At 36.4% G+C, this 11362-nt stretch overlaps 1 long non-coding RNA gene across 1 annotated transcript; it reads left to right on the top strand.

Moving 5' to 3' along the window:
- The first annotated feature begins 7677 nt into the window (after window positions 1–7677).
- Window positions 7678–11129, top strand: LOC123587884. The gene is made up of 2 exons (XR_006707582.1): window positions 7678–9704; window positions 9963–11129. It is a non-coding gene; the product is annotated as an uncharacterized LOC123587884 (long non-coding RNA).
- Window positions 11130–11362: the final 233 nt, after the last annotated feature.

Raw genomic sequence — 11362 nt, 5'->3', positions numbered from 1 at the left:
CCGCCGGTGGGTTGATTTTTTAATGAATCTGTTTGATACGTGTTGCATTTTTCTGAAATTGGGGATTTGTAGTTTTTATCAGTTCTGGAAAATTCTCTGAATGTTGCCTTTTGCATTTGCTGTCTTCCCTTCTGGAAGCCTTTTTAGACATATGTTGGATCTTCTCATTCTGTTTCCTGTATGTCTTCACCACTCTCATATTTCATGTCTTTATTTCTTTTCTCATGCATAGTTTCTACAGATTTCTCTTTTAGTTCACTAACTCATTCTTCAGCTGTAATTACTCAGGTGTTTAACCTGTCTGTTGAAGCTTTTGATTTAATTGGCTTATATTTTCTATTTTCACAGTTTTATTCCATCTTTATTCAAATCTGCCTCTTCTTTTTTTCAGTGTCTTGTTCTCAAGGTTTTGATCACTTTAACATCTGTACTCATCACTGTCATATAACCTTACATGAATTTCTTAGAGGTTTAATTCTGTTGGTCTGCTGATTCTTGCCTTCTTCGTGTGTTTTCAGCCTTAGATTATGAGCTAAACTGGAATAAAGACTTTAGGGGGGAACCTCCATGGTCTGGATTGGAGGTGCCCTCTTCCAGAGAAGTTTTGCATTTACTCCACCTAGCCCAGAAGCATCATTGGCTCAAAGGCAATTAATTAATTACATGTTAGTTTCGTGACTTGCGATTTCCTAGATTTCCTAAACTATGGTGTGACACCAGTCCTTGGTTACAGATTCTTGGATTTTTTTTTTTTTTCCTTTACTCAGAGTTCAGATTTACGTAGACTGGCTTTCTTATTATCTCCCAATCTGGTGAGCAGATTTTACTAATATTTTACTATCATTATTATTACTCTTCCTTCTTTTTGAGCTGCTTTATTTTCTAGCATGAATCAAGAATCCCTGGGGACTTGGTTCCAACTCCCCCGCCCAGTGCGGGCCCAGAGCATCTCCAGTCCTTGCATGATGTCAAAAGCCCTTAGATCATCAAGACCAAAAGCCAGCTTGCCCAGTCTGCACCAGGACAGTCACAGGGTATGCTTGCTTCTCTGGTTTTTAGTTCTCTTAGTTTTTGGCCCTAGTTGGCTGCTTCTGCTGCTCTTTAGTTACACACCCATGCATTTAAAAAGATTTTTGCCTTATTTAAATAGCAGCTCTAGATGTTTATGTCAGGAAGGTTGGAAGCTAACTAGTTTGCATTTTGCTGGAACCAGAAGTCTAAGCCTGATTTGCAAAGTATCTTCAAATACATTATTTCTTTTGATTTTTATGTCAAGGTGCAAGCTTCTTCCAGGTGAGCAGACTAGTTAGAAATTAAGCTTGTTGCCCAAAGTCACAATCAGCAAGAGTTAGAATTAAAACTTGAGTATTAAGCTCCAAGTTTGGATCTCTTGCCAACACTCCTCCTTTTCCACTGAATACAAATAGACTTATGTGTTTGTTGGTATGTATATTCATTTTCACTAAACAGCTTGACTTTTTGCTTCTTTCTCATAGATAGGACTTTAAGAGGAATTTATTTTTTCATACAGTCTAGTTTAGTGGACGGGGCATTGGATTTGCCCCCTCCTAAAATTGCCCCCTCCTAAATTTTAATCCATTTAGTAGTGCTGTAACCTTCGGCAAATGCATTGTCAGAGCTCTAGTTTTCTTGTATGTGAAACGTTGCCTGAGGTATTGGGACTGCCTCCTAACTGAATCTGTGGCTGCTCTCATGCCCATTCAGAGTCCCTGTAAGGACTGTGTATGGGCAGGGTCTTTCTTTGTTCAATTTCTGCAAATCCCAGGGTCTTAAATCTGCTTTCCTTATTTTTGTTAGTTGCTACTATCTATTCTGTCCCTTGGGGCCTTCTTTCGCAAAACATTTTTATGCAGTGTTTTTCCCTGAAACAATATCATAGGGCTCTTCTTTCCTTTCCTTTCCTTTCCTTTCCTTTCCTTTCCTTTCCTTTCCTTTCCTTTCCTTCTGATCACCAGAAGAGTACTGGTCAGGAGTAGGAACAGCAGTATATACTGAGCCCTCTTCACACAGCAAGCACTTTGCTATGTGTGTTTATACAGTAGCTCATGTAAGCCTCATGACAACACAGTTGGGTCCATGTTATTAGTTTAATTTTACAGATGGGGAAATCCATCTATACATAACAAAGAGGTTATGTAACTTGCCTAATTTCACACAGCTAGTAAGTTACAGAGTAGAAATTCAAACCCATAAATGAACTACTTCAGTTGTACAGTCCTGTAATATACACTAAACATTGAATTCTTGTAGTCATGGTCCATGATTTACTGTTTCCGGACTCCCTTCTGAGATGGAGCTGGAGGCATCTTGCCCTTCTATTTTATTCTTTTGCAAACGAGGCTCTCCACTGTTTCGTCTTCCAGGTCAACCACTAGGAGAATCACCTGGGGCCCTGCCTCAACCTACTGAATCAGAATCTTGATTTTAAGAGCACCCCCAAGTGATTCTGGTTAGCAGTCATTTAGGGGTTACCAGTAATTATTTCTTCCACCATGACCTCTCTTTACATCCAGAAGATACGATTGACAGAACAGTTTTTGTCCTCTTGTTTCACAGAAGCAGTTCAAATCTTAGAATCTGCAGTCCATCATAACATCCAGGTCACTAGATTTCTGCCTTATAAAGAATGATTATGTGTGATGCCTGTCTTCACCAGTGATACTGTAATGATTAAACTATACATATTCTGTGATAGTCTCAAAAGACTAATCTCCATACTTCCACAAATCTTCAAATTTTGTGAGATCACAGTAGCAGCATTTGCTAAGTACTGTATTTCATGGCTCCCTGGTCTGTCACCTATTCCATGCACAAAAGGAAACTACATATTGCATTTGGTCTTAGAAGTTGGGAAACTACATATTGTACCTCTCTCTTAAAAATTCATGGTGTACATTAGCATACTGAAGGACCCTTAGAAATTCTCAGTTGAAAACTGTTTTTTGCTTTAACTTGTCATTTCCCAAACTGGAATCTCTCTTATTTGTGCAATTCTATTAGGAGCCAATGTCAAACATGAACTGCTCTATATGCAGAATTTTCTGATTCTTCATTTGAAAGGGGAAATAATATCTGCTTCATTTGGGGTGATTTTTGAGGATGAATCAAGAGTTGAGAGGTAAATATTGAGTAGCTAGGCTACTTGCTACTCATAAGTATCTTGCTACTACATACCAGGATCAGCAAAATAAAAACTTACTTTGTCATCAACCTGTGAACCTGTCACTCTAGACAGAGTCAGGCTTTGACTAATCAAATCTATGAGTTCCGAAGTTGAACTGTTATTTTAAATGTCTACCATAATAAGAGCTCAAAAAATTTCAAACTTGCATATCTTCTGGAATTTTCAACATGGCTGGAAAATGTTCACAGTAATGTGTGTCATTTACATAATTATTGGTGGATTATAAATTACCACCATAAAGCACACATAAATTCATATTGGTTGAATGAATGAATCAATCAGTCTTATTTGGGCTTATTAAATGTATTTCCAAAATATACTGAGTTCATAAACTTTTTATTTGCTCTTTAAAACATCTTGATCTGTTATGTTTCAGGCAGAAGCACTTTTGATTTCTCTACTACCAAGAAGATTCAATCTTAATATTCGCGTAATAGGGAAGACTTGGATCTGATGTTTTGCTGACTGACCTCATAGGAGCTGAGCTTAGTATACTTTTCAAACTGTGCTTGTCTAGTTGCTTAGGATTCTGAAGTGCTCTTAGCTGTTTCGTTTCTGTTCCCATCACTGTTCTGGTCACTGCAGTGTCCCCATCTGCCTGACAACCTATCCATGGTCAAAGCAGGGAAGGTATTCCTTTTTTGAGCTTATTAGTTGCTGAGAGTCTTGCTAAAATCACTAGAACCTGTTTACTAGTAACTTTGTTTAATTGTAAAGGATCAACAGAAACTGAAGTACCCTGGATCAGCATGGAAACCTGAATTTCTGTTACTCAGTGCCTGATTCTTGGTATTTTTGTTCCTCTTTTTTAAAGCATTGTATATTTGTCGAATAGCTATGTTCAAGTTGGTATTCAGTTTTTGCCAGTAGGAATGTTACATGGGTAAATAAGAATCTTCAGAGGTCTTAGAGTAGTTTATAAAGAAGAGATAAAATTTGTATTAAGTTCCCATTTTTGTTAAACTGTTTTATTACTAAGGTTTCAGAGAAAAAGGATGTGGATCATGTTTATGAATCTTTCATAACATTTTCTCAAAATTTCTTACTGTATAGTCTGTCTTAAAAGGGCAAATGGTATGTCACAAATTCCCAACATTGAATTAAATTATTTTGGTTTTAATGTAAGAGATGTTAACAAACATAAAACTAGGCATAAATTCCTCAGGGCTATCACTCTTATGCAACAATAAATGAGTCAAAAATTTAAAACAAACCACAAGATCAATTATATTCCAGTTGGCAACATAACATTTAATATGCTAAGTGATGATGTCTGTAATACTGATTGCTGTGTTCTGTGTTCTTTCTTTTTTATTGATGTAAAATTCATATAACATAAATTCACTATTTAAAAATATATAATTCACTAATGTACAAACATTAGTAATGTGTAATTCCAAAACATTGTCCTCACCCCAAAAAGTAACCCTATACCCATTAAGAAGTTTCTATAAGTCCTCTTTTGAGTTCAGCATGCCAGTACAGCTGTGTGCCATGTAACCCAATTCTCCCACCATTTTCGTGTATTCGAGGAGTAGGAGACTTTCATTTATTCCATAACTTGACCTTTACTTTGTAGAACACCTTGTTTACATATTAAGTCTACCTCTGCACCTTTTTAATTAGCCCTCAATTATTAAAGTATAACTGCTTGGCACTAGTCAACCCTAAGCAGGTATGTGAGCAACAAAACCATAAGACTGTACTTGGTATTAAGGTGACCAACCAAATGATCCAAAATATGCTTATATTATTTTTTTACAATATAAATAATCAATAAATAGTCATAAAAAGACATCATTATAAAATTCTTGTTGAGAACTCATGGAACACTAAGACTGTTTCTGAAATCTTGTTGAGGTCTGTGTGTACTTCATGAGAATGAGGAGCATGGGCATTTTGAATCTCTTCTGCTTTAAAATTTTTACAATAATTGCCCTGGAGCGTGGAAGATATCTTTTTGGGAACATCTCATTCCTATCTCATTTTAGATTTTTGTTTACATATTCTTTTTTCCACTGGGAACGTGATACTACTCCCTTTTGGAAACTTCATATTGATAATAAAGTGGAATAGCTTCATATCTAGCTCTTTTATTCTCACTTTGTTCCTTATATATCTTTGTAACTTAAAAATAGATGGATATAGGCTTTGTCTATAGAATGTGCCCATGATTTTTAAGCAATAACTTATTTTTGGATTTTTAAGATTACTTGAGAGTAATTATTTCCAACAGTTGAGTCATGGTGTTTTTTTTCCTTTAATGCCAAAGTTAATTGAGTCAGATTCTTTTTTTTTTTTTTTTTTTTTTTTTTCAACGTTTATTTATTTTTGGGACAGAGAGAGACAGAGCATGAACGGGGGAGGGGCAGAGAGAGAGGGAGACACAGAATCGGAAACAGGCTCCAGGCTCTGAGCCATCAGCCCAGAGCCCGACGCGGGGCTCGAACTCACGGACCGCGAGATCGTGACCTGGCCGAAGTCGGACGCTCAACCGACTGCGCCACCCAGGCGCCCCTAATTGAGTCAGATTCTTATAAAAGTAATTGTAATATGAACTATGTTTAGATATATATGGATAATTTTTAAAACATATCAGGAAAACATCACCAAAGCAATTTTTTTTATTTATATTACCAAAAAAGATGAAAGGGTTAGTGGAACAGAGTGGCAGGAGATGAGCCCAGAGACCAAATGGTGATGTACTTTATCAGCTGAGCTAAAGAGATTTCATTGTATTCTGAAAATCAAGGGGAAGTCACTGAAGAATTTTTAAAAATATAATTAGGAAACACTTCTCAGACTTTTTAATTTTATCTGAACTTATCTTCATGAAAGTGTTAAGAAAATCATATTTTTTAATCTACCCTGAATTTTTTCGTTTAAGAAGTAATTAGTTGTCAGCCCTTTCCATAACTAAAATGCCTTTGCTTATGGAAAGGTATGTTTTGAGGTGTGAAGCTGATCTTTGCACAGCTAAAATCTAATGTATAAATCTAGCTCTTCGTGGCCCAAATGTGCTATTTGAAAATTTGGCAACAAGATTAATCAAAGGTGTTTAAGTCTATTAATTCTTAATGATATTTAAAAGTAATAAGGGAAATGATTGGTCATCTTCAGAGGATGATAGGAAACCAATTCATTATCTTGAAATCTTACAAGGGAAAAGAATCCAGTGTTTCCCATTTTTTCTATATGAATTGAACATGTATGTAACCAAGTAGTAGCTGAGGGAGAGAATCATTTTATAAATCTATTCCAGTTAATAAATGAAAAAGAAATTATAAAATTAAAGAATCACCATTTTACAGTCTCCCACCAACTGAATAGATACAGGCAGCGAGCAGCAGTGGCTCCCAAGGTTGTAAAAAGACCAAATTGGGCATTAAGTGTCTCCTATAGTCTTGTCAAAGAGGCAACAGGACCTGAGTGTAATCCACTTTCTGGATTCATCTGTCAATTTTTAGGTTATACTAAAACAAGAAACATGCTGAACTGCACCAAGATGAGGCAGTCAACAAAATCCAAACCTGGGGAACTCTATAGGTGAAATAGCCTGGGTCCTTCACTAGATAAATTATAGGGAAGTGAAGGGCATACTGGCTCTCCTATGGGTTAAAAGAGACCTTATAAGACACCAAAATTTTTTCACCTGGGCAAAACAAAACTGCAGTGTCAAGGGAAGCATACAATAAAAAAATGTCAAGGAGGTGATTAATATAAAAGTCAGGTTACTTACAGCAAGAGTGGGAAGGTGTTATGATTGGGATGGAGCAACATAGAAAGGGCTTCTGGGGTGTTTGGCAAAATTCTATTTCTGGACTTGACTGGTGGTCACCTTATAATTATTAGGTCCTACATCACAATATTGGAGAAGATATGCAGGTAGCAAATAGTATTCTGAAGTATTTCTTGCTAAGTAAGAAAAATCAGTTTGTAAGTCCTGCTGTGTGTAAAGTGGAACAGGGTTCACCAGAGTGACGTTTTTCATTAACTACAGCAGTTGTCAAACTTTTTGGTCTCAGGACCCCTTTATACTCTTTAATGTTATTGAGGATCCCAAAGAGCTTTTTTTTCAACGTTTATTTATTTTTGGGACAGAGAGAGACAGAGCATGAACGGGGGAGGGGCAGAGAGAGAGGGAGACACAGAATCGGAAACAGGCTCCAGGCTCTGAGCCATCAGTCCAGAGCCCGACGCGGGGCTCGAACTCACAGACCGCGAGATCGTGACCTGGCTGAAGTCGGACGCTCAACCGACTGCGCCACCCAGGTGCCCCCCAAAGAGCTTTTGTTAATGTGATTCAATCTAGTTACAGTATTTGCTTTATCAGAAATTAAAACAAAATTTTTAGAATATGTTCATTAATTCATTTAAAATAACAATCATAACCCATTATAAACATTTTTACGAAAAAATGTTCTAAGACAAAACAAAAATTTAGTAATAGCATCATTTTGTATTTTTTTTTTAACTCTCTTTAATATCTGGTTTAATAGAGTAGAACTGGATTCTGATACTTCTGCATTCAGTCCATTACCATCCATTGTTTTGGTTGAAGTGTATGGACAAAATCCAGCCTCACACAAATATGTAGTTGGAAAAAGGAGGAATATATAGAATCCAGATAATTATGGATATTCTTCAATACCTCTTTGACAGGGAATGGTTTTGTGAAGGTTAGCTGCAATATGGACTCTGAAACCATATCTGAACTGTACTTATTACATGAAAACTCATTGGTATGCAGAAGTTTTTGTGCATGCTTCCTATTTGTCAGAGTATTAAAAAGATACATCCTCAAGGTTGAGATTTAATAAAAATATTTTTTCTGCTTCCTTTATCAAGAAATTCTTAAGTGAAAACTGGCCTTTCTAAAAAATAAGTATATGGCAATGAAGACCACAGTGGTTGCTAGTACACTTTGATGCCTCTGTCTTGGTTTGTGCCAAGGCACCAGTGATTTTACCCAGCACTGCCTTTGTGCCATTGGTGCACTATTGGTGCAAATGCCAATACAGTGAAAGGGGTGAATAACATCTTAGTATTATTTTGAAAATAGCTTGGATCTTAAACCTGAAAGAATCTCAGTAACTCCCAGGGGTCCATGGACCATGCTTTGAGAACCACTGAAGTAGAGAACTCCATGGTTTCTCACTAGCTGTTCTATTCAGCTTGGTTATTTTTTGAGAAGGATATGAAATAACTTCTTGTATTTTTAAGGAATTGGCATACAGTGTGGCTTTCCCAGGCTTGTCACAAATTAAGAACTTGATCGTTTATGGAAGTTCCTTTTGGGTGTCATCAAATAAAATATTTAAGGCTGTAGTGTTAGTATGCTATAGTGATTGACAATGTATTTCAAAATACTCTGTTTCACATCATCTGAGGCTCCTTCTCTGGATTGCTTTAACTGAATACATCTCTCTCACAAGTGTTTGTTGCTCTACTTTGTTTGAAGAAATAAGATTCCTATTTCCTGTTTCTTCCCTTCTGTTTTCCCTAGTGAGGGTGGGACTAGAGATGAAATTTCTCATTTTCTCCCCAAATATCATACATTTAAAAGACATTCTGCTGTAGGAAAGCAGTTATTTATTGATTGATTGCTGTTTGTTCAATACTGTGTTAAATGTCACGGTCCCAGACCCTAAACAGCTTTTGAGGAATGCAGGGAGCACTCAGCATCACTCTGTCGTATTGGTACAGTTTATCACTACGCTAGATTAGAGGGATTCTGTGTCACCCTTCAAATGTAAGGTATATTTATGGGTGGATATGGGAACAAATCACCCATTTGTGTTATTAATTTAGGAAGGCAAAGTCTAAAACTAAATACAGTAAGTTCCTGTTAGTGTAAGAACATATTTTCTGTGTGTAGAAACAGGTGTTTGTGTCTGTGGGCACACACACATAACTATGCAGGTATAAAGAAAAGTTCAGTGAAGATAAAAACAACTTTTACAGTGGTTGATGCTAGAAGAAGAAACAAAGGATTAGGGTAGAGGGAAGATACTCTTTTAAAATCCTTTTTTACTGTATGAATTTTTAAATCACATGCATAGAATTCTTTTAAAATAGTTTTAAAATAGCAAAAAAAAATGTCATGGGAAGATAATTTATAAACTCATTAAATAGTAAGGCAAAAAAATAGTAAGGCAGCATATAAAGTGTAAAAATGTGTGTTGCTGAGTTCAAAGTTGTACTAAAGAGCTCAGTTTGATCTGAATATTCAAAAAGGCTTCATGAAAGATTTAAGATGAGTTGATAAGGCTAGTAGAAAAGGGAAATGCTGTAGACAGAATGTGTCTGGATATCAGCAGAGCATTTGATAAAATCTCTCAGAACATTGTCATAGACCTTAGATAATTGGCTGAAATGTGAAATTTAATACAGTTTCAGATATTTGTTGAATCTTTGAGTTGAATAACTAGTTGCATGACCATAACAAAAAGTGTTAATTAATGGACCATTGATAGCTAGGTACCAGGCCTGTCTTAAGGTTCAGGGCTCTAGGGGCGCCTGGGTGGCGCAGTCGGTTAAGCGTCCGACTTCAGCCAGGTCACGATCTCGCGGTCCGTGAGTTCGAGCCCCGCGTCGGGCTCTGGGCTGATGGCTCAGAGCCTGGAGCCTGTTTCCGATTCTGTGTCTCCCTCTCTCTCTGCCCCTCCCCCGTTCATGCTCTGTCTCTCTGTCCCAAAAATAAATAAACGTTGAAAAAAAAAAATTTAAAAAAAAAAAAAAAAAAAAAAAAAAAAAGGTTCAGGGCTCTGACCATGGGCTTATCGTGTTTAATATTTTTACCAGTAACTTAGTTAAGGACATTCAGTGTGCATTTATTGAATACCTCCTAGGTTCAAAAATCAAAAGTAATTAAGGGGCTGCTGGGTGGCTCAGTTGGTTAAGCGTCGTACTCTTAATCTCAGCTCAGGTCTTGATCTCGGGGTCCTGAGTTCAAGCCCCACATTGGGGTCCACTCTGGGCATGAAGCCTACTTTAAAAAAAAACAAAAACAAAAAAAAGTAATTAAGATAGTTCCTATTTTTTAATGTGAAAGGGTAATAAAATGATCATGTAAACAAATAACTGCTGGAATATAAATTTAATAGGCTGTTTATATACAGGGTGAAGGGATGTATTGTTTGATAATAAGAACTAGAAAGATCTCAGTATATTGACTAGAAAAATTCTCCAAATCTAACAAGATAAAATTTTATACAAGTAAATGTAATTTATTTATACAAATTTATACAAACATTTATACAAATAAATGTTTCTATATCTACATGTAGATATAGAAAAACTACATGGGTATAAAATGGGAGCGATCTAGCATAACATGTTTGGGGGGAAAAAACAGGACTTCTGAAATTTCTAGCAGAATGGCAGGGTACATTACTTAACATTCTTCTACACAACACTCAAAAATGCTTAGTAAAATGTTAAAATTAAAATAATTCTTTTTAAATACATAGTATTTACTTACTTTACATACTTACACCAAAAAAGTAAGGAAAATCCCTTGGGAGCAAAAATGAGTAGGAAGATAGTGTGCCCTTTCCTGTTGTATGGCAAACTAATTTTTCTGAAGTACCCTGTCACTATCACATAAGTAGATCTGTTAGAATTTGAATAAGCATTAACGGGCTTCCAAGGAGTAAGGGGAATCTCCCAAGTCCCCCCAACCCTATTAATTAATTTTGATGAACCCACTCAAACTGGAGTGTTGGGAGTGAGTGTTGATGTGAAAGTCACTCTGGAGTCAAATGCCAAAACCAAACAACTGTTCCTACTGCAAAATGAAGAAACTAACACTGAAATTTCTGCGTTAAATCCAGGACCCTAGGAAACAGCTAGAGTTGTTAGCAGTCCCTGGCCACTACTAGCAGAAACAAGGAAACATAGGTACTCAAAATTTCCATAGATTTACATTGACCAATTATGAATTTATATTATCCCACACACAGAAAAGTCCCCTGTAAGTAAGCTTGAGCAGAAACTAGAAGCAGCAGTTTTCGATTACTCTGTCCTCCCCTACCCCTAAATACTTCACAGATACTGCAGATCATCAGACAGAAAATTAAAACATAAACTACATATGAAATACTTAACAAAGCAATAAATTTTTTTGAGTTTATCTATTTTGGGAAAGGGAGAGAG

The sequence above is a fragment of the Leopardus geoffroyi genome, chromosome B1 (genome assembly GCF_018350155.1).
Source record: "Leopardus geoffroyi isolate Oge1 chromosome B1, O.geoffroyi_Oge1_pat1.0, whole genome shotgun sequence".
NCBI lineage: Eukaryota > Metazoa > Chordata > Mammalia > Carnivora > Felidae > Leopardus > Leopardus geoffroyi.
This window is presented reverse-complemented; position numbering and strand designations above follow the sequence as displayed.